General features: G+C 39.3%; 1 non-coding gene across 1 annotated transcript; it reads right to left on the reverse strand.

The window, feature by feature from the left end:
• Positions 1-8,251: 8,251 nt before the first annotated feature.
• Positions 8,252-8,358, reverse strand: LOC145606426 (small nucleolar RNA R71). Its single transcript, XR_014105305.1, has one exon. It is a non-coding gene; the product is annotated as a small nucleolar RNA R71 (small nucleolar RNA).
• Positions 8,359-20,806: the final 12,448 nt, after the last annotated feature.

Consider the following 20,806-nt stretch of genomic DNA (forward strand, 5'->3'; position numbering starts at 1 on the left):
TCATTAGTTCTCTATGCTTAGCATATGTTATGTTTCAATCAACCATTGACATCTAGGAACGTGCATACATTTGTCTATTTAGAAAGGTTTGCATTCATTGGTGCTTGTTCCTATCTCTTGTCCAAATATGAATTTGTGTTTTCTTTCTCTTTTTTATGTTCCTTTTTCTTTTCTTTTTATTGCCTTGCCTTGGTTTTTATTTAGAATTGTGGGTTAAACTCTTAGGACACCCTCACGAGAGCACACTCGTCCTCTAGGGCGATCTAGGGGTTTAAAGGGCTTGTCATTAGTTGCTAAAAGTGATCGTGATTCCTACGAAAGTGAGTTAGTGTACATTCTTGTCTCCTTTAGTGTTCTAGCTTTGCTTGAATAAATCATTCTCCTTCTCCCGTGTTTCATGTTAATTTGCTCAAGGACGAGCAAAAGTTTAGCTTGGGGGAGTTTGATAAGTGACTTTTATGTCACTTTTAGGGTGTTTATCGAGTCGTTTCTCGGCTTATTTTCCAATAATTTAACCCTATTTGTCCTTTATTTCTTTTATTTACTTATTCTCGTCTTTTATCCTTATTTCGAGTATTTTAGTAGTTTTTAGCTTATTTTCTTAATTTATTTAAATTATCTTATTTTCTTTGTTTTTATTTTAAGTTTTTAGTTCTTGTTTTTTTTAATAAGTTCCTAGTTCTTTTATTTTCTCATTTTATTTTATTTTCATATTTGTTTTACTTTATTTTATTTAATTTCTTTTGATTTTATTTTTAAGTTTATTTTATTTTATTTTATTTTATTTTATTTTATTTTGTCTTTTGATAATGCCCTCGTTTTGTTGTAGGTCGAGTTTGGTGTTTCGGGTTTTAAAGTCGTGTTCAAGTTCAAAGTCCGGGATTCGAGGCACAAATTTGTTCTAAAGCTGCTGCCAACTTATCATACACCACCCTACATATTAACCTCCACCACACCAGCCCAACACCACGCAAACCACCCTGTTCACTTCCCCTGCTCCCTCTATTTTACTGCTCCCCTGCTCCACTGCTTTCCACACCACCAAAATCACCACCCAACAGCAATAACTCTCAACATTTTAATTTTACCCTAGATTAGTTTAGAGTAGTTTTAGTTCTTTTATTTTTCTCTCTCTTAGGGTTAGATTAGGAGTTTCTCTCTCTAGTTTAGGAGTAGTTTAGAGAGAGAAAGCTTGGATTTTTCATGGAGTTTTTGGGATTTTGAAGAAGCAATTTGTGGATTTTTCCTCTCATAAATTCAATGAGTCTTCCTAAATTTCTCTCACATTTATTGCTTTCATTTATTATTGTTTTTACTTATTTATTTATTGATTTGAGTAGATTAATTAGTTTAGTTATTTGATTCTTGCTTTTATTATTATTTTACCTTGTTTTCCTTGTTTTTGTTCATCATGTAAGTTTAGATTTTGTTCTAGGGAAATGGATGAAGGTTATGTTAATTAATTTAATGATTGATTGTGATTAGTATGAAATTGTTTCTTGATTATTGTGTATGGATGATGCTTTTATGGATTAGAATCTTTCTAGCTAATTGATTCTATGTTCTTAATTGTATTTTCAATCAATTGCGCGAGAGTGAGTTGGTTGAGAGCCCTAAATTCCTCCATACCTTTGCTAGGCTAGTTGCACGAGAGTGAATTAGTTTAGTAGGATAATTAACATGCTTAATTGTGCGAGAGTGAGTTAAATGTGTTAATCGTTCCTAATCGAGGTCATTTTCATCTAATTGTATGATATTGTTGAATGCATTGATGTAATTGGATTCCACTTTCCCTAGTTTTAGTTATTTGCTCTTAGTAGTGTTTAGTTGAACCTCTCTCTATCTCACAAGCTTTCCTAGTAGTCTAATTAGCATAGATTGATACACTTAGTCCTTTTGGGTTCGACCCTTTACTTACCCCTATACTCGTATTAGGGTAGTTTAGGTTATAAATAATTAATTTGATTAGGGTTAGTAGACCAACGACACTATTTAATCTCACGATCAAATGCTAATGATGCTTTCTGTGAAAATTGTGGAAGTGTAGGTCATTATGAACAAGATTGCAGGAGTTCGATGGAGCAAGTTAATGCTTTTCAAACTTACAAGCAAAATAACCCATACTCCAATTCCTACAATCCTGGCTACCGGAACCATCCTTACCTATCTTACCGTAGCACTAATGTTCAAAATCCTCCACCTACACAATAACCACAACAAGCACCCCCTCCACAGCAAAAATATTACCACCCTTATGCTAACCAGAAACCCCCATCACAAGCCCCTACTACATCTTCTGACCTTGCTTTATCAGAAATTAGGGCAATGCTGACCAGTATGCAAAAACATATGGAGAGTAGAGACCAACAAATTGACTCTATTATAGCCCATAATAAAGTCATGGACACCCAAATTGCCCAATTGTCCTGTACCCTTCAATCTCGCCAGCAGGGAGCTTTACCGGCGCAGGGAATTCAACCTACGGAACATGCTAATGCAATTACCCTAAGGAGTGGTTCACACTACGATGGGCCCCCAATGCCCAAAGAGGATGAACCTGATTTAATTAATATTTCTAATCCTGATTCCGTTGTACCAAATGCCCCTGCAGGGCTCTAGGGTAAAATTATTGATACTAATATTTCTGATGATTCATTGCAGGGTACAACCTTAGGGAAGGATGCACCCCAGGAGAAGAGTAGGGAAGCACCACCAGTTATCAAGCTACCTTTCCCCAACCGTCACTTGAAGACTAAGTTGGATAAGCAGTTTGGTAAGTTTTTGGAGGTAGTAAAAAATTTGCAGGTAACAGTTCCTTTCACAGAACTTATTACTCAGGTTCCTGCATATGCTAAATTCATGAAAGATATTTTGACTAGGAAAAGGGCCTTTAATGAAGTAGAAACTGTAGCATTCACTGAGGAATGTAGTGCACTTTTACAAAATAAATCCCCTCCTAAATTAAAGGATCCCGGTAGTTTTTCTATCCCTTGTCATATTGGAAATGTTTTCATTGATAAAGCATTATGTGATCTAGGTGCTTCTGTTAGTGTGATGCCATCGTCTGTATGTGCTAAATTAAATATGGGTGATTTAAAAGTTACTAATATAACTTTGCAAATGGCAGATCGTTCTGTTAAATACCCCTTAGGTATTTTAGAGGATGTACCTGTTAGAGTTGGTAAATTTTTTATCCTTGTTGATTTTTTTGTTTTAGACATGGCTGAGGACACGCAAATTCCCATTATATTAGGTAGACCTTTTCTCCATACTGCAGGAGCCATTATTGATGTCAAAAATGGTAAACTAACCCTTTCTGTTGGCGATAATAATATCACTTTTAACTTAGGGAAAGTTTTAAAAGGTCCTATGCTTGAAGAAAACTGTTATCTAATTGATGTGCTTGATGTAATGGATGATATTTGTGAGGAGAGCTTACCACAGGTTCTTGCAAGGGACCCCTTGGAGGAAATTCTTTGTGGAAATTTGTCTGCAGGTGACATGAGCATATGGAGTAAGGAGGTGGATGACATAAAAAGAGCTCTTGCCACCGAGGAATTCGATGCTAACAATTGTATGAAGGTAGTAAATTTGGTTCAGGAATCAAAACCTGCAGAGGTGAAGAAACCTGAACTAAAACCTCTCCCTTCTCATTTAAAATATGTTTTCCTTGATGAGCAGAAATTGTACCCTGTGATCATTAGTACTGCACTGGATGACCCACAAACTTCCCAACTTCTAGAGGTTCTAAGAACCCAGGCCACAAAAGGGCAATAGGGTACAGTATTGATGATCTCAAGGGTATAAGCCCTGATTTTTGTATGCACAGGATACACTTAGAGGACAACTACAAACCCTGTATTCAACCCCAGAGGAGGTTGAATCCTAATATGCAAGAGGTAGTTAAGAAAGAGGTTATGAAATTACTTGATGCAGGTATTATATATCCTATTTCTGACTCCAAATGGGTAAGTCCTGTACAGGTGGTTCCTAAGAAGGGTGGGATGACTGTTGTTAAAAATGATAAAAACAGATTAATTCCCACTAGAACTGTTACAGGGTGGCGTATGTGCATTGATTATCGTAGATTAAATGTCGCCACTAAAAAGGACCATTTCCCTCTCCCCTTTATTGATCAAATGCTTGAGAGGTTAGCTAATCACAAGTTCTTTTGCTATTTGGATGGGTATTCGGGATTTTTCCAAATTCCGATCCACCCTGAAGATCAGGAAAAGACTACATTTACATGCCCTTATGGCACTTTTGCATATCGTAGAATGCCTTTTGGTTTATGTAATGCACCTGCTACTTTTCAACGTTGCATGATGAGCATATTTTCTGATTTCATAAAGTCTATTATGGAAGTCTTTATGGATGATTTTAGTGTCTATAGTTCTTCATTTGATGCATGCTTAACTAACCTTGCTAAAATCATGAAAAGATGTGAAGAATGCAATTTGGTTTTAAATTGGGAGAAGTGTCACTTTATGGTGACAGAGGGAGTAGTCCTTGGTCACATTGTATCTGATAAGGGCATACAGGTAGACAAAGCTAAGATTTCAGTGATTGAGCAATTACCTCCCCCAGTTAATGTTAAGGGAGTTAGGAGTTTCTTGGGTCATGGGGATTTTATCGCCGTTTTATTAAAGATTTTTTAAAATTGCTAAACCACTGACTCAGCTTTTGCTTAAGGATGCCCCTTTTGTTTTTACTGACGAGTGTCTTGAGGCTTTTGACAGGATTAAGCAGGCTTTGATATCGGCACCCATCATATGTGCACCCGATTGGAACCTTCCATTCGAGATTATGTGTGATGCAAGTGACTTTGTTCTAGGAGCCGTGCTTGGACAAAGGAAGGATAAAGTTTTGCATGCTATTTATTATGCAAGAAAAACTTTAGATGAGGCCCAAGTCAACTATGCCACCACGAAAAAGGAGTTTCTTGCTGTTATATATGCTTTAGAAAAATTTAGATCATATCTTGTTGGTTCTAAAGTCATTGTTTTTACTGACCATGCAGCTTTGAAATATCTAATAGCTAAGGCGGAATCCAAGCCAAGGCTACTCCGGTGGGTTCTTTTTCTCCAAGATTTCAATATCGAGATAAGAGATAAAAAGGGAGCAGAGAACGTAGTGGCAGACCACTTGTCACGTATCAGGTATGATGAGGGTAAGGATTCTCTTCCTATAGATGATTCGTTCCCTGATGACAACTTGTATGCAGTAGTAGAGCATCACCCTTGGTTTGTGGATTTTGCTAATTATTTAGTGGGTGGTACTTTACCTCCTGACTTGTCCTACCAACAGAAAAAGAAATTCCTTTCTGATGTTAAACATTATTTTTGGGATGATCCTTTTTTGTTTCGTGAGTGTGCAGATGGATTATTTCGCAGGTGTGTTCCCGAATGGGAGGTTCACGGCGTTCTTACAAGTTGCCACACTTCACCCTATGGTGGACATCATGGCCCCACTAAAACGGTGGCTAAGATTAACGAGTCAGGCTTCTTTTGGCCTACCATGTTTAAAGATGCTAACACTTTTGTGCAGGCTTGTGACCCTTGCCAGAGGACTGGCAACATTTCGCGGAGGCATGAGATGCCCCAAACTGGGATTCTAGAAGTTGAAATATTTGATGTTTGGGGTATCGATTATATGGGGCCGTTCCCATCTTCCAATGGGAATTGTTACATACTTGTAGCCGTAGACTATGTGTCCAAGTGGGTAGAAGCCATAGCCTCACCAACAAATGATTCTAAGGTAGTCATCAAGTTATTCAAGAAGATCATATTTCCCAGGTTTGGTGTTCCACGAGCTATTATTAGTGATGGGGGTACCCACTTCCATGAGAGACAATTGGACAACTTACTTAGGAAGTATGGTGTGTATCATAGAACCGGGCATAGTTACCATCCCCAAACTAGTGGTCAAGTTGAGGTCTCTAATAGGGAAATCAAGGCGATTTTAGAGAAGGTAGTAGCCAAGTCTAGGAAGGATTAGAGTATGAAGCTTGATGACACACTTTGGGCATACCGAACAGCATTTAAGACACCGATTGGTACTTCACCTTATAGACTAGTTTATGGTAAGGCATGTCATCTTTGATATGTCTAGTTTATGTAGTATTTTACCCCCATCCCTTGGTCATTATTAGTAGTGTTTTTGGCTCTTTAGAGCCACTTTTATTACTAATATGTGTTTTCTAGTGTTTTCGTAGTTTTGGTTGAGTTTTGTAGGGAATTGCACCTTTGGAGCATTTTCCTGGGATTTTATGGAGCAACTACGAGCATTGGAAGAGTACGTACATCTTTTGTAGCCCAAGATCGGTTAGAGTAATCAAACCGGTGAATAAGGGCTCGACTTGTGTGAAGACGAGGCATTTGGACCGAATGATTAAAGCCCCAAAGAGGATATTTGGTTTGGGCCAAGTTACGAGCCTAAACGAGGAGTCCAAGCGGCCCAAGGGTGTCCGCCCGATGGTCTGCCCGGTGGTCCGCCCGATGGTCCGCCCGGTGGTCCGCCCGATGGTCCGCCCGGTGGTTCGCCCGATGGTCCGCCCGACGGCGCGCCCGATCGGGCAAAGAAGACTTATATCGCAGCAGCCCTTCGCCCGGTCGGGCGCGTGTCTCTGATAGATCTTTTAAGCATCGTTTAGTTTGTTTTAGTTTAGGATTCTTGCTTATTATAAATTTGTTTTCGTTAAGCAAGTTTAGTATTCTTTTACACTTCCTTATTCTCCCTTTACTATTGTAATTCTTTCTCTTAGACTTTCTCTCTTTACTTAAGCTTATTTTCTCTCTCTACACTTTATACTTTGTTCTTTACTCAACTCTTTATTCTGATTACTTTGGTAACGATTTCTTTTCTCTTAATCTCAGTTATTTATTTTATTCCTTCTATCATGTTTTATTTTATTGCTTTGATTAGTTTAGATTTAATTATGTGTGAGTAGTTCTTTTTCTAGGGTTTATGGGGATCCATAAATAATATGAAGGGGTAATTTATTGTTGTTAATTATCAATGCTATATTAATTTCCTATTGATTGATTTAATGCTCTGTGACTAGATTAGGCCTGATCTTTTATGCATGAGTTTGACAATATTGATTCGAGATTTGAGAGATGAGAATTGATGTTTAGGTCTAGTTTCAATAGGCAGGTTAATTTATAAATGGTTAAGTCGAGATTCGAGAGATGAGATTTAATACCGGTAGATTAATTCTGTGATTGTAATACGTAGCGAAAACCCTTTATTATCTGGTTAATTGATGCATTAATGATTGGTTATTATGTTTTACCCTGGAATATTATTTATTGGTGAACCTATGCCCTAGGTCTTTAATTCATTGATTCCTCTTATTTTATTCTCCCTGCTTATATTCTTTGTAGTATAATCTTTAAATCACAACAAATTGTTACTAATAATTTAGATTGCTATTAATTAATTAGGAATAGAAAGACTAGTTTCCCTGTGGATTCGACCCTACTTCCCTATCTACTTTAGTTAGAGGACTTAGGTAATTACTTTTGATTAGGTGATACGACTTTAGCCTGTCAAAATTTGGCGCCGTTGCCGGGGAAACGGTTATATTTTTTTTTTCTAATTGTTTTTGTAGTCTAGATTATTTTCCTTCGTCCAGGAGAACATAAGTTCTTTGGGAAAATTCTCATATCTGTTGTCTAGTTCTTTGTTTATGCCCAGGTGTTCCAGATCAGGCTACATTCCATTCGATCATGAGATCGAGCGCTCTTTCCATAGGCAAAAGAATTTATACAAGCAAATACTGGCGAGTTCTGGTGGTGAAATTCCTAGAGACCCTTCATCTGATTCTAGTGATCCAGACACTTCTTCAGAATCAGAATTAGAGATGGGAGAAAATCCATCTAAAAAGCTCAGCGACTATTCTCAGCCATCTTTGGCGCATTTTCCCCACCTTTCTCTTACGCCAGATCTCGAGGGAGTTCAATTCGAGATCAAGCCCCAGTTCATCACGATGATAGAAAGGAGGCAATTTAGTGGAGCTAAGGGTGAAGACCCAAATCTACACATTGCCGACTACTGTCAATATTGTAACACTATAAGGCAAGCTGGGGTCACGCAAGACCAAATAAGGGAGATTCTCTTTCCTTTCTCTTTATGTGGAAAAGCTAAACTGTGGTTTAATGGTTTAAATAGAACTGCACTTGGCATTACTAATTGGGAGACTCTTGTTTTGAATTTTTATAACAAGTATTACCCTGCAGAGAAAACAGCTCTATTGAGAAGCGCAATTCAAAATTTCGCCCAAGAGCCAGATGAGTCACTATATGAAGCTTGGGAAAGATTCAAAGACCTGCAGAGAGAGTGCCCTCATCATAACTTAGCACAATGGCAGTTGATACAAGCTTTCTACAATGGGATCGGAAATTCTTCTAGAGCAATCTTGGATTCTGCAACTAATGGGAGGTTTATGAACCTCAATGTTGATGATGCAGGTCAGGTTATTGAAGATATGGCGATCCATAATTCCCAATATGGGAATCCTAGAGGTTTTTCAAACAAGGGAAAACACCACGTCGATTCCGTATCCTTTATGCAATCTCAATTAACCTCTATTTGTCAGAAATTGGATAACCTTACTACTGCTAATTCTAAAATAGCTAATGTTTCTGCAATTGATAATAATGCTAATGATGCTTTCTGTGAAAATTGTGGAATTGTAGGTCATTGGGAACATGAGTGTAGGAGTTCCATGGAGCAGGTTAACGCTTTTCAGTCCATCAAGCAAAATAATCCATACTCCAACACCTATAATCCCGGGTATCGGAACCATCCTTATCTTTCCTACAAGAGTACTAATGTGAAAAATCCCACACCTCCACCTCCACAACAACCACAACAACCAGCACCACCACCTCAGCAGAAATATTACCATCCCAATGCTGGCCAGAAAAACCAACCACAAACTCCTCCACCACCTTCTGACCCAGCTTTATCAGAAATTAGAGCGATGTTAACTAGTATGCAAAAGCATATGGAGAGTAGAGACTCACAAATTGACTCGATTGTAGCCCACAATAAAGTCATAGATACTCAAATTGCACAGTTAGCCGCTGCTCTTCAGGTTCGCCCACAAGGAGCCCTACCATCGCAACCAGTACAACCCACAGATCAGGCGTTTGCAATTACCCTCAGGAGTGGTTCACACTATGATGGGCCTCCTATGCCCAAAGAAGATGAACCTGTTTCAACAGAAATTGCTAATCCTGATTCCTTTATACCAAGGGATATTAATCCTAGCCCTGCAGGGCTAAAGGGTAGTACTAATATTTCTGATGTTACATTGCAGGGTAAAACTCCAGGGAAGGTTGTAACTCAAGACAGGAATAATGATGTGCAACAACCAATTATCAAACTACCATTCCCAAATCGACATTTGAAAACCACCATGGATAAGCAGTTTGGTAAGTTCCTTGACATGGTGAAGGATTTGCAGGTAACAGTTCCCTTTACAGAATTAATCACGCAAATACCTACATATGCAAAATTCATGAAAGAAATATTGACTAGGAAAAGGTCTATTAGTGAGGTAGAGACTGTCGCTTTCACTGCTGAATGTAGTGCCGTACTACAAAATAAATCTCCACCCAAACTAAAAGATCCCGGTAGTTTTTCTATCCCTTGTCATATTGGCAATTTAATGATTGATAATGCATTGTGTGATTTGGGCGCTAGTGTTAGTGTCATGCCATTATCTGTGTGTTTAAAGCTAAAAATGGGTAAATTAAAGTCTACTAATATTACTCTGCAAATGGCCGATCGTTCTTCTAAATACCCCATAGGCATATTAGAAGACGTCCCTGTTAGAGTAGGTAAATTTTATATACCTGTGGATTTTGTTGTTCTTGATATGTCTGAGGATTTGCAAACCCCAATCATTTTGGGTAGACCCTTCCTTAATACTGCAGGAGCAATTATTGATGTAAAATGTGGTAAATTGACACTATCAGTAGGGGATGATAAAATTGTTTTTAATTTGAATAATACCCCTAAAAGCCCCATGCTAGAGGAGAAGTGTTATAAAGTTGATGTGGTTGGTAATTGTTCTAATAAGCCCCAGGCTTTTGTTAAAGATCCCTTGGAGGCGGTATCGTGTGTTGCATCTTCTACAGGTACAACTAACCGATGGATAGAGGAAGTGGACACAATAGAGAGAGCCTTATACTGTGAAGGTCTTGGTTTTGAAGATGAGAAGGTGGAAATAAGTACACAAGTTGCGGAAACTGAGCCTATAGTGAGAGTTCCACCAGATCGTGTTGTAATAGCTCAACAAAGTGATAAATCGAGGCAACCAATGGTCAAAAAGGGTTCTCAATCGAACAAAAGTAAAGACCCACCAGTTCAAGCCAATGAGGATCCACCCAATAGGGTGAATTGGCGCCTTACAGGGCGTGTTAGGAAGCCGAGTCGTGGTTTAAAAATCGCTCAACCGGGTGAAGAACCACCCGACCAGGCGATAGGCCAAGGGGCTTAACTTCCCGACATGTGGTAAGAGGGTCGTGCGGGACCTAAATAAACCAGCGCTTTGCGGGAGGCAACCCGTATTTTTCTTGTTTTTTTTAGTCTTCTTTCTATTTCTTGTGAGAGGAGAGAGTTTAATGAGTTTATTGAGTTGTACAGGTTAGAAGGAAAAGAGTTAGTCAAATTTGGAAAAAAGAGAAGGAGTCTCTCGTACCAAACATTGCCTCGGGCCCAATCGGGCGAAGGACCGCCCGACCGAGCGCGAGAGCAAGGGTGAAAAATTGACAATTTTTGCCCGACCGGGCGCGAGAGTTGACGAGTACGGACATTTCGACCGCCCGACCGGGCGGTATGGCTCCCAACCGGGCTCGAGAACGAAGAGAATTTAAAGGGTTTATACCGCCCTACCGGGCGGTGTGGCACCCTACTGGGCGGTTTGGCGCCCGACCGGGCGCGAGAGAGGATCAGCAAAACGGCTCAACTTTGACAGGCCATAACTTTTGCGTTTCTTATCGGATTTGGGCGTGTGACCTATTGTTGGAAAGATCTTTAAGTCTACTTTCCAATGCAATTGGAATCACTGCATTATCATCTATATATCAAAAGTTATGATCATATTAGTGCACCTGACTCAATTTTTATCTTTTTTCCACTAACACTTTGTTTCTTTCTTGCCCAATTTTGTTCCAAAGAGATGCATTGCAATCCTGAGGCTTTGGTGACATTGATGTGGTGATGATGAAGAGTAGTCACCTTGAATACTTGCTTCCCCTAAAAGACAATGAGGATATTGTCTGATTTAGCTTGGGGGGAGGTTCTCGTGTTTATATGGTATATCTTTCACTTCTCTCTCTTTATTGGTATGCTTAGTGTAGTTTTACTGCTTTCCTAGTGTAGTTTTATTGTTTTCCTATAAGAAAAATACAAAAAAAATTAAAAAATTAAAAAAATCCAAAAATACGTTCCAATGAATTGTAAATCATGCTTCTCTATGCCCCCATACTTGAGAAAATTTGTTTTGATTCTTGGTTATTGATGATAAGCATTGTGGACTTGTTGATCATGATTTGAAGTTTAATTGCTTGGATGCCTAAACATGCGTCAATTTTGTCCAACTACTTGTGAATATAGTGTTTGACTAGTTGATTTGGTTAGGAATGTGTGTTTAGTTCCTGGTATGTCAATGAATTTGAGTATTGGTTTGCAACTATGAGTAGTATTTCATGACTCACCTATTATGCACATGAGGAGGACGAAGGCGTTCATTCTTTTAGGTAGCCTTCAGACGATATTAGATACATTTGTTCCCTTCTTGCTACCCATGTTGTTGCTTGTGCCCTTTTATTGTTTATTTAGCCACATTACAAGCCTTTTTATCCCCATTGGTTACTAGTCCCAAGCTTGGCTTGGGGGCGCTATAGTTAGTGAGGTGAGGGAGTTGTAGTGTGCACATTATTTGCACAATGTGGAGGTATAAGAAGAGTAATTTGTTCTTTGATTTTTATGATTGGAAAAAATAAGAATTTGTGTTTCAAAGTTGAAATTTCCAATGTGGAATAAAAAGAAAAAAACAATTCAAAGAAAAAAAGTATCAAGTTTGAAAAAAAGAATGAGTTCAAAGTTTGTTTATTCACTCAAGTTCTACATTGTCATATTTTTATGAGTGAAATTGTAAGTGTTGGGATTGTTTATGTTGTTTGGAGTAGTATTTGGTGGATTCTTGTTGGAGTTAGTTATGTTGGAGATGTTGATCATTATTTATTTTGATCATTGGTTTTATTAGGATTTGGCTCCCTTTAAGCATGGCTTTTCTCTCACATGTTCCCAAATATTTCCTACCCTTTACCCTAGCCTTACATTACAAGCTTTAAAGACCTTCTGACCTTGTGCATAGAGTTGTGTAGATGTGGAAGTGTTGTTTATCAATGCAAATTATGAATTGACATATTCCGAGTCGACTATTAGGTTGAGTGCTTATCTTTTTAAACACACGAGTGTGTGAGTTTGGGAGGGCATTGTTCACATAAAAGGGTGGTTGGAGAGCGATCGAGTACATCTTTTACTCGCCACATAAATGAGAGTTGAGTGTGTGAGCACTAGTCTTGAATTCTATATGCTCGTGTGGTTTGCTCTATTTGACAATTGTTGGGGAGGAAGAGTGATTGGATGAATGAGATTGATTGATATTGAAGCATTCTCATTAGATTTGCCTTGAATCGTCTGTGCTTGATTTGATTATTGGGGTGAGGCATGTTTTATATGTTCATTGATGAGCTCTTTGCTTAGGGACAAGCAAAGGTTTGGCTTGGGGGAGTTTGATATGTCTAGTTTATGTAGTATTTTACCCCCGTCCCTTGGTCATTATTAGTAGTGTTTTTGGCTCTTTAGAGCCACTTTTATTACTAATATGTGTTTTCTAGTGTTTTCGTAGTTTTGGTTGAGTTTTGTAGGGAATTGCACCTTTGGAGCATTTTCCTGGGATTTTATGGAGCAACTACGAGCATTGGAAGAGTACGTACATCTTTTGTAGCCCAAGATCGGTTAGAGTAATCAAACCGGTGAATAAGGGCTCGACTTGTGTGAAGACGAGGCATTTGGACCGAATGATTAAAGCCCCAAAGAGGATATTTGGTTTGGGCCAAGTTACGAGCCTAAACGAGGAGTCCAAGCGGCCCAAGGGTGTCCGCCCGATGGTCTGCCCGGTGGTCCGCCCGATGGTCCGCCCGGTGGTCCGCCCGATGGTCCGCCCGGTGGTTCGCCCGATGGTCCGCCCGACGGCGCGCCCGATCGGGCAAAGAAGACTTATATCGCAGCAGCCCTTCGCCCGGTCGGGCGCGTGTCTCTGATAGATCTTTTAAGCATCGTTTAGTTTGTTTTAGTTTAGGATTCTTGCTTATTATAAATTTGTTTTCGTTAAGCAAGTTTAGTATTCTTTTACACTTCCTTATTCTCCCTTTACTATTGTAATTCTTTCTCTTAGACTTTCTCTCTTTACTTAAGCTTATTTTCTCTCTCTACACTTTATACTTTGTTCTTTACTCAACTCTTTATTCTGATTACTTTGGTAACGATTTCTTTTCTCTTAATCTCAGTTATTTATTTTATTCCTTCTATCATGTTTTATTTTATTGCTTTGATTAGTTTAGATTTAATTATGTGTGAGTAGTTCTTTTTCTAGGGTTTATGGGGATCCATAAATAATATGAAGGGGTAATTTATTGTTGTTAATTATCAATGCTATATTAATTTCCTATTGATTGATTTAATGCTCTGTGACTAGATTAGGCCTGATCTTTTATGCATGAGTTTGACAATATTGATTCGAGATTTGAGAGATGAGAATTGATGTTTAGGTCTAGTTTCAGTAGGCAGGTTAATCTATAAATGGTTAAGTCGAGATTCGAGAGATGAGATTTAATACCGGTAGATTAATTCTGTGATTGTAATACGTAGCGAAAGCCCTTTATTATCTGGTTAATTGATGCATTAATGATTGGTTATTATGTTTTACCCTGGAATATTATTTATTGGTGAACCTATGCCCTAGGTCTTTAATTCATTGATTCCTCTTATTTTATTCTCCCTACTTATATTCTTTGTAGTATAATCTTTAAATCACAACAAATTGTTACTAATAATTTAGATTGCTATTAATTAATTAGGAATAGAAAGACTAGTTTCCCTGTGGATTCGACCCTACTTCCCTATCTACTTTAGTTAGAGGACTTAGGTAATTACTTTTGATTAGGTGATACGACTTTAGCCTGTCAATCTTCCCGTAGAGTTGGAGTACAAAGCTTTTTGGGCAATCAAGGAGCTTAATATGGATTCTAAGGCCGCGGGTAAGAAGAGACTTCTCCAACTCAATGAATTGGATGAGTTTAGATTGTCAACATATGATAGTGCAAGGATCTACAAGGAGAAGACCAAGAAGTGGCATGACAAGAGGATCCTACCAAAAGAGTTTGCACCGGGTGATAAGGTTCTTTTCTTTAACTCTAGATTAAAGATTTTTCCAGGAAAGTTGAAATCTAGGTGGTCCGGTCCCTTCACTGTCACAAAGGTGAACAAGTTTGGTTCGGTGGAGTTAGTGAATGACAAGGGTGAAGAGTTCAAGGTAAATGGCCAAAGGTTGAAAGTGTATCATGAAGGTGCTACCATTAGAGATGTGGAGGAGACTCTCCTAACTCCACTCCCAAAATGAGCTCAAAGATGGTAAGAAGGTCGTGCGGGACCTAGATAAACCAGCGCTTTGCGGGATGCAACCCGTATTTTACTTGCTTTTATTTTTGTTTTTCTTCCTTTTTTTTATTATTATGAGAGGATAGATGAGGGAATTTAATGAATTTTATGAGTTTTTGGTACAGATTAGAGGAAAAGAGTTAGCCAAAATTTTGAAGAAAGCAGTCGTCCAACTTTGCTGTCGAGCTCGGCCGGGCGGAGCATCGCCCGACCGGGCGTGAGAGTTGACGTATACGGACATTTAATTGGCCCGACCGGGTGCGAGAAAAGGATCTCGAAATTGAAGAAAATCGCCCGACCGGGCGGTGAGGCGCCCGATCGGGCGCGAGAGAAGAATCCTGGAAGTAGAAGATCGCCCGATCGGGCGGTGTAGGCGCCCGACCGGGCGCGAGAAAGAGGTCTTGCTTCGTATTCAGATCGCCCGACCGGGCAATCACGCGCCCGACCGGGCAATCACGCGCCCGACCGGGCGCGGCTCTATTTTTTCCACGGCTTCTTCTTTCTTCTTCCCTTTTCTTCTTCTTCCTTCTTTCTTTTCTCACCATTTCGCCATTTTTCTCTTTCTAAAAAACTTAACTTCTCTAACTTCTCTCTAAGATTTCTCCTCCATTTCTCATCCAAATTCAGAAATTCTTACATATTTCTTACCCTCTCTTCATCCTCTACACTCCTATTCAAAAAAAAATTCACTTTCCACAAATTAAATTTTCGACCACCACTCCTAATGGCGGCAAAGAGGGCCAGAAACCTGCTCAGGGGTAGCTCAAGCTCGTCCCAACAGCAATACGACCCGGCACTCCAACTTCCCCAATGGCCGACGATCAAGATCACGACGCCGGAGCAACGGGAGAAGCTCGAGGTGCTATACGGACGCGAGGTAATTCCCTCACGGTGGTTACACCGTCCTACTTTAGAAGCCTTAGGAATTTATGGTTTTGTTAGGAGATTTTTAAATGATATTGGTATGCGTAAATTTGTAGATATGCATTATTCGACATACCGTGAATTAACTTGTGAATTCTTATCTTATCTAGTTATTCAAAGTCATAAAAGTGGTCCGAAGTTAATTTTTAGGCTTAATACTAGAAACATCACTCTTTCTTTTGTGGAATTTTGTAAATTGTTTGAATTGGAACCTGATTTGGATAGGCAATGGAATGCTGAGTTTAAAATGGATGATGTTTATTTTGCTTTAACTGGTATTCCACATGTTTCTGCACAACATGCTAGTGCTAGGCCGATTCACCACCCCGTCCCTAAAATGTGGCAAAGATTTGCCGGTGTCTGTTTCCTAGGTAGGAACAAACCCCATAACTGTCAGACCAATGAATTAGCTGTAATTGGCCATTATATGTTTGGGTTCGGGAAATTGAACATAGCTAGGTATATTATCCATCACCTAGGTAGGCACGCTACGGCCAGCAACCAGGCCACTACCCCCATAGCTTGGTGGCATTATCACTAGGATAGCCATCAAGAAGGCCGACTTTGTAGAGAGTGGACCCCACCGCATGACTAACATGGGACCCGACACCTACATTACCTCTAGGTACCTTGAGGAGCTTGGGTGGTTGAGGGTAGACGGGAGCCAGGTCACCCATTGGTGCATTAGGACAAGGACTGAACAACCCTTACCCATTTTTCCTTTGCCCAACCCCGACCTGACCGCCTTTCCCCCAGGGCAAGAGTCTTACACTTGCCCTGTTAGTTGCCCATGCTATGGGACAGGATCCACAGCAGGCCCAGGCCCAGGCCCAGCCACAGCCAGTAGTTGAGCCTATTCCACAGCCACCCTCACCACCCCGACAGTCCTATTCCGTCCCTCACGGTGACTTTGACCCAGTTTGGGATTTGCAGAGTATAGGCCAGGCCATAGGTCGTATAGAACAAAACCAGACCGAGATGAGACAGATGCTTGGTTCTATCGACCATAGGCTAGGCTACCTAGAGAGGAACCAGGGTAGGGGACTCTACCCCATTTATGATGATTATGCTCGTCGGGGCAACATTCCCGACGATGCTGTTTACCCAGACTGGTTCCAGCCTCCACCTCAGGGATACGATAGGGATCCCACTGCCCATGGTATTTACACGGACTATTCTTCGTTCCATGGGTACGGCCAGGACATACCTTTTGGGGGACCGGCGGGGGGAGTTTTCATGCTAACTATTTTGGTGGTAGCTCCTTTGGTGCAGGTTCCAGTGGTGGAGCAGGTGGGTCCACACGGATGGACCAGGATGAGGATGAGTAGCCAGCTGGGCTAGTCTCGAGCCAATGAGGACATTGTCTGATCTTGGCTTGGGGGAGATTTTTGGATTTGGTATATATTTCTTCTTCCTTTTTCTTTATTTTTGTTTATTTTTTGTGTGTTTTGTTAGTTTAGATTTATTGCTTTTTAGATTAGTTTATTGCTTTCCTTATTTGAACAATACAAAAAAAATTGAAAAATCAAAAAATAAAAAAATACGAACCAATGAACTGTAAATCATGTTTTCATGTGCCCCATACTTGAGGAAAAATTGTTTTGATTCCTGGTATTTGATTTTGAGCATTGTGGATTTGTTGATAATGATTTGAAGTTTAATTACTTGGATTCCTAAACTTGCGTCAATTTTGCCCAACTACATGTGAATATAGTGCTTGACTAGTTGATTTGGTTAGGAATGTGTGATTAGTTCCTGGTATGTCAATGAATTTGAGTATTGATTTGCAACGATGAGTAATGTTTCGTAACTCACTATTATGCACATGTGGAGGACGAAGGCAATTGTTCTTTTAGGTAGCCTTCAGATTTATTTAGGTACATTTGTTCCCTTCTTGCTACCCATGTTGTTGCTTGTGCCCTTTTATTGTTTTTAGCCACATTACAAGCCATGTTTGCCCCATTGGTTACTAGTCCCAAGCTTGGCTTGGGGGAGCTATTAGTGAGTGAGGTGAGGGAGTTTGTAGTGTGCACATTATTTGCACAATTTGGGTGGGTTTGAGAAGTTATTTGTTCTTGATCATATTTTTTTTTTGATGAGTTGTATTGTGTATATATTTGAGAAAAAAAAAGTGTGATGGAAAAGAAAAAAAAAAAAAAAAGAGAAGTTCAAAGAAAAAAAAAGTGAGAAAATAAAAAAATAAAAAAAAGAAAAGTGAACTTCTAGAGGAAAAAAAAAGAAAAAAAGGAAAAAAAAAAGAGCAAAAAGAAAAAAAAAAATGTTTCATGTTCAAATTATCTAAGTGAAGGTTTATCAAAAGAAAAGAAAGAAAAAAAAATTGAGTTTCATTGTAAATATTTGAGTTTGAGTTTAGAGTTTGTTTATTCACTCTAGTTTATATTATCATATTTTTATGAGTGAAATTTTGTAAGTATTGGGTTGGTTTTATGATTGGAGTATAATTGGTGGATTTGTGTTGGAGTTAGTTTTGTTGGAGATGTGTATGATCATTATATTTGGTCATGGGTTTATTAGGATATGGCTCCCTTTTAGCAAGGCTTTTCTCTCACATATTCCCAAATTTATCCTACCCTTTCACCCTGGCCTTACATTACAAGCTTTAAAGACCTTTTGACCTTGTGCATAGAGTTGTGTAAATGTGAAAGTGTTGTTTATCAATGCAAGTTATGACTTGACATATTCCGAGTCGATTATTAGGTTGAGTGTATGTCTTTTTAAACACACGAGTGTTGTGAGTTTGGGAGGGCATTGTTCACATTAAAGGGGTTGGGGTGGAGAGCGATCGAGTACATCTTTTACTCGCCACATAAATGAGAGTTGAGTGTGTGAGCACTAGTCTTGAATTCTATATGCTCTTGTGGTTTTCTCTACTTGACAATTGTTGGGGAGGAAGGGTGATTAGATGAATAAGATTGGTTGATTTTGAAGCATGCTCACTTGATTTGCTTTGAATCGTTTGTGCTTGATTTTTATATTGGGGTGAGGCATGTTTTATTGTTCATTGAGGAGCTCTTTGCTTAGGGACAAGCAAAGGTTTGGCTTGGGGGAGTTTGATGTGTTCATTTTATATATATTTTTACCCCCGTCCCTTGGTCGTAATTAGTAGTGTTTATGGCTCTTTCGAGCCACTTTTATTACTAATTTGTGTTTTCCAGTGCTTTGGTAGTTTTGCTTGAGTTTTGTAGGAATTTGCGTACTTGGAGCATTTTCCCGGGTTTTCGAGGAGCATCTACAAGTGTTGGGAGACCGCGACCACGTTCGATAGCCCAAGACCGATCGAAGGTATCAATCGGTGACTAAGGGCTCAGTTTGATGGCACTTGGGCCAAGTTCGGAGGCCCAAAGGTAGAAGCCCGAGGCTAAAAAGCCTCTCCCAGACCACTAGAGGGTCGCCCGAAGGCGCGCCCGGCCGGGCGGGGCGAAGCAACACACGAGGAAGCCAGCGCCCGGAGCACGCGCCCGGCCGGGCGCGAGAAGACACCTGAGTAGAAAATGGATGGGCCCGGTCGGGCGAGCCACTGCCCGACCGGGCGCGAGTAGTGCTTAGGAGTTGTTTATTTCCGATCAGTTTTGTTTAGCGAATAAGCTTGCTTAGTATTAATGTGATTTTATGAGGCAAGATTAGATACCTTCTTTTCACTTCTCTTACTCTAGTTTTTAATTCCTTCTCTCACTACTTTGACTTTCTCTCTCTAGACTTATTTTCTCTCTTGTTCCTTAAACTCCATTGTAATTCCGCCTTCTTGGTACGATTTCTCTCTTAATTAATCTCAGTATTTTATTCATTCAATTTCTCCATGACTTGTTTAATTATTATGTTTTGTTTAGTTTTAATTATGTCTGAGTAGTTTAATTCTAGGGTTTATGGGGATCCATAATTAATATGAAGGGATAATTTGTTATTGTTGATTATTGATATTGCATGGTAATTTCTTATTGAATTGTTTTAATTCTTTGCAATTAGATTATGAATCGAGCAGATGTAATTTGATTGTGAATGTTTAGCAATATTGAATTGATGAATCGAGCAGATGTTAATTTGATATTAAAGGCTATTTTCAATAGGAACTTAGATCTAGTAAATTGCGAGAGCCTATTAGATCTATGTTGGTTAATAAATTGCGAGAGCCTGTTAATCATGTTATTTGTACGATGTTAACTGTTGATTGTTATGTTTTATCCCGGAATATTAATTATTGGTGAACCTATGACCCTAGGCCTTCTTATTATCGACTTTCTCCCTAAACTTAATCTTCGTAGTATAATTTCACATTACAAACAACAAATTGATTGGTTACTTTAATAATTTAGGTTATATTAATTAATTAGAAGTAGAAAGACCAGTTTCCCTGTGGATTCGACCCTATTTCCCTATCTACTTTAGTTAGAGGATTTAGGTAATACTTTTGATTAGGTGATACGACTTTAGCCTGTCATAGGTCTATCTTCAATTGTAGAAACATCCAACTCTTTTAATGAAGTAAAAGAGTAGTCAAAGAAGAAGATGCTTCCTCATCATCAACTGATGTCAGATTGGATTCAAACACCTTCCAATTGATTACTTGAGCCCTTAATGACTCCAGCTTTGGCGCTAAAAGCATTGAAATCAACTTGGAGAAGTGATCAACGTTCATTTTCAAAAGACGAGGAAACAACTTAATTCGTGGTGTATAGGCCAGGTAATTGTGGTGGACGGGGACACGACTGAGGGTGGGGGAGGGCAGCGGCTGTCGGAGCAGTGGCGCCGACAGAGGGGGAGAGGGGACTAGGTGAGGGAGGTGGCTGGGCTAATGAGTGGGAGGAATGTTCTAATTTTTTTTTTTTAAAAAAGCTAATTAAATTATAATTAATTCAGTGAAATTTTAACACCCACTTAACGGTGTATGTCAAATATGGTTACGGCAGTGAAAACGTTAAGAGTTCGAGGCTACCAAAGATAATTCATATAAAAAGTGGCTACCAATGAAAATACGCAAAAATACGAGGCTACCAATGAGAATTTCCTTTTTTTTTTTTTTTTTTTTTTTTCAAAACAAAATAATTTCCTACCATAATAACTGCCCCTGGTATTATTTTTTGCGATATAAAATCCTATTCCCACCCAAAGTCCCTCCTGCTTAACG

This window comes from Chenopodium album, chromosome 22 (genome assembly GCF_948465745.1).
Source record: "Chenopodium album chromosome 22, dcCheAlbu1.1, whole genome shotgun sequence".
NCBI lineage: Eukaryota > Viridiplantae > Streptophyta > Magnoliopsida > Caryophyllales > Amaranthaceae > Chenopodium > Chenopodium album.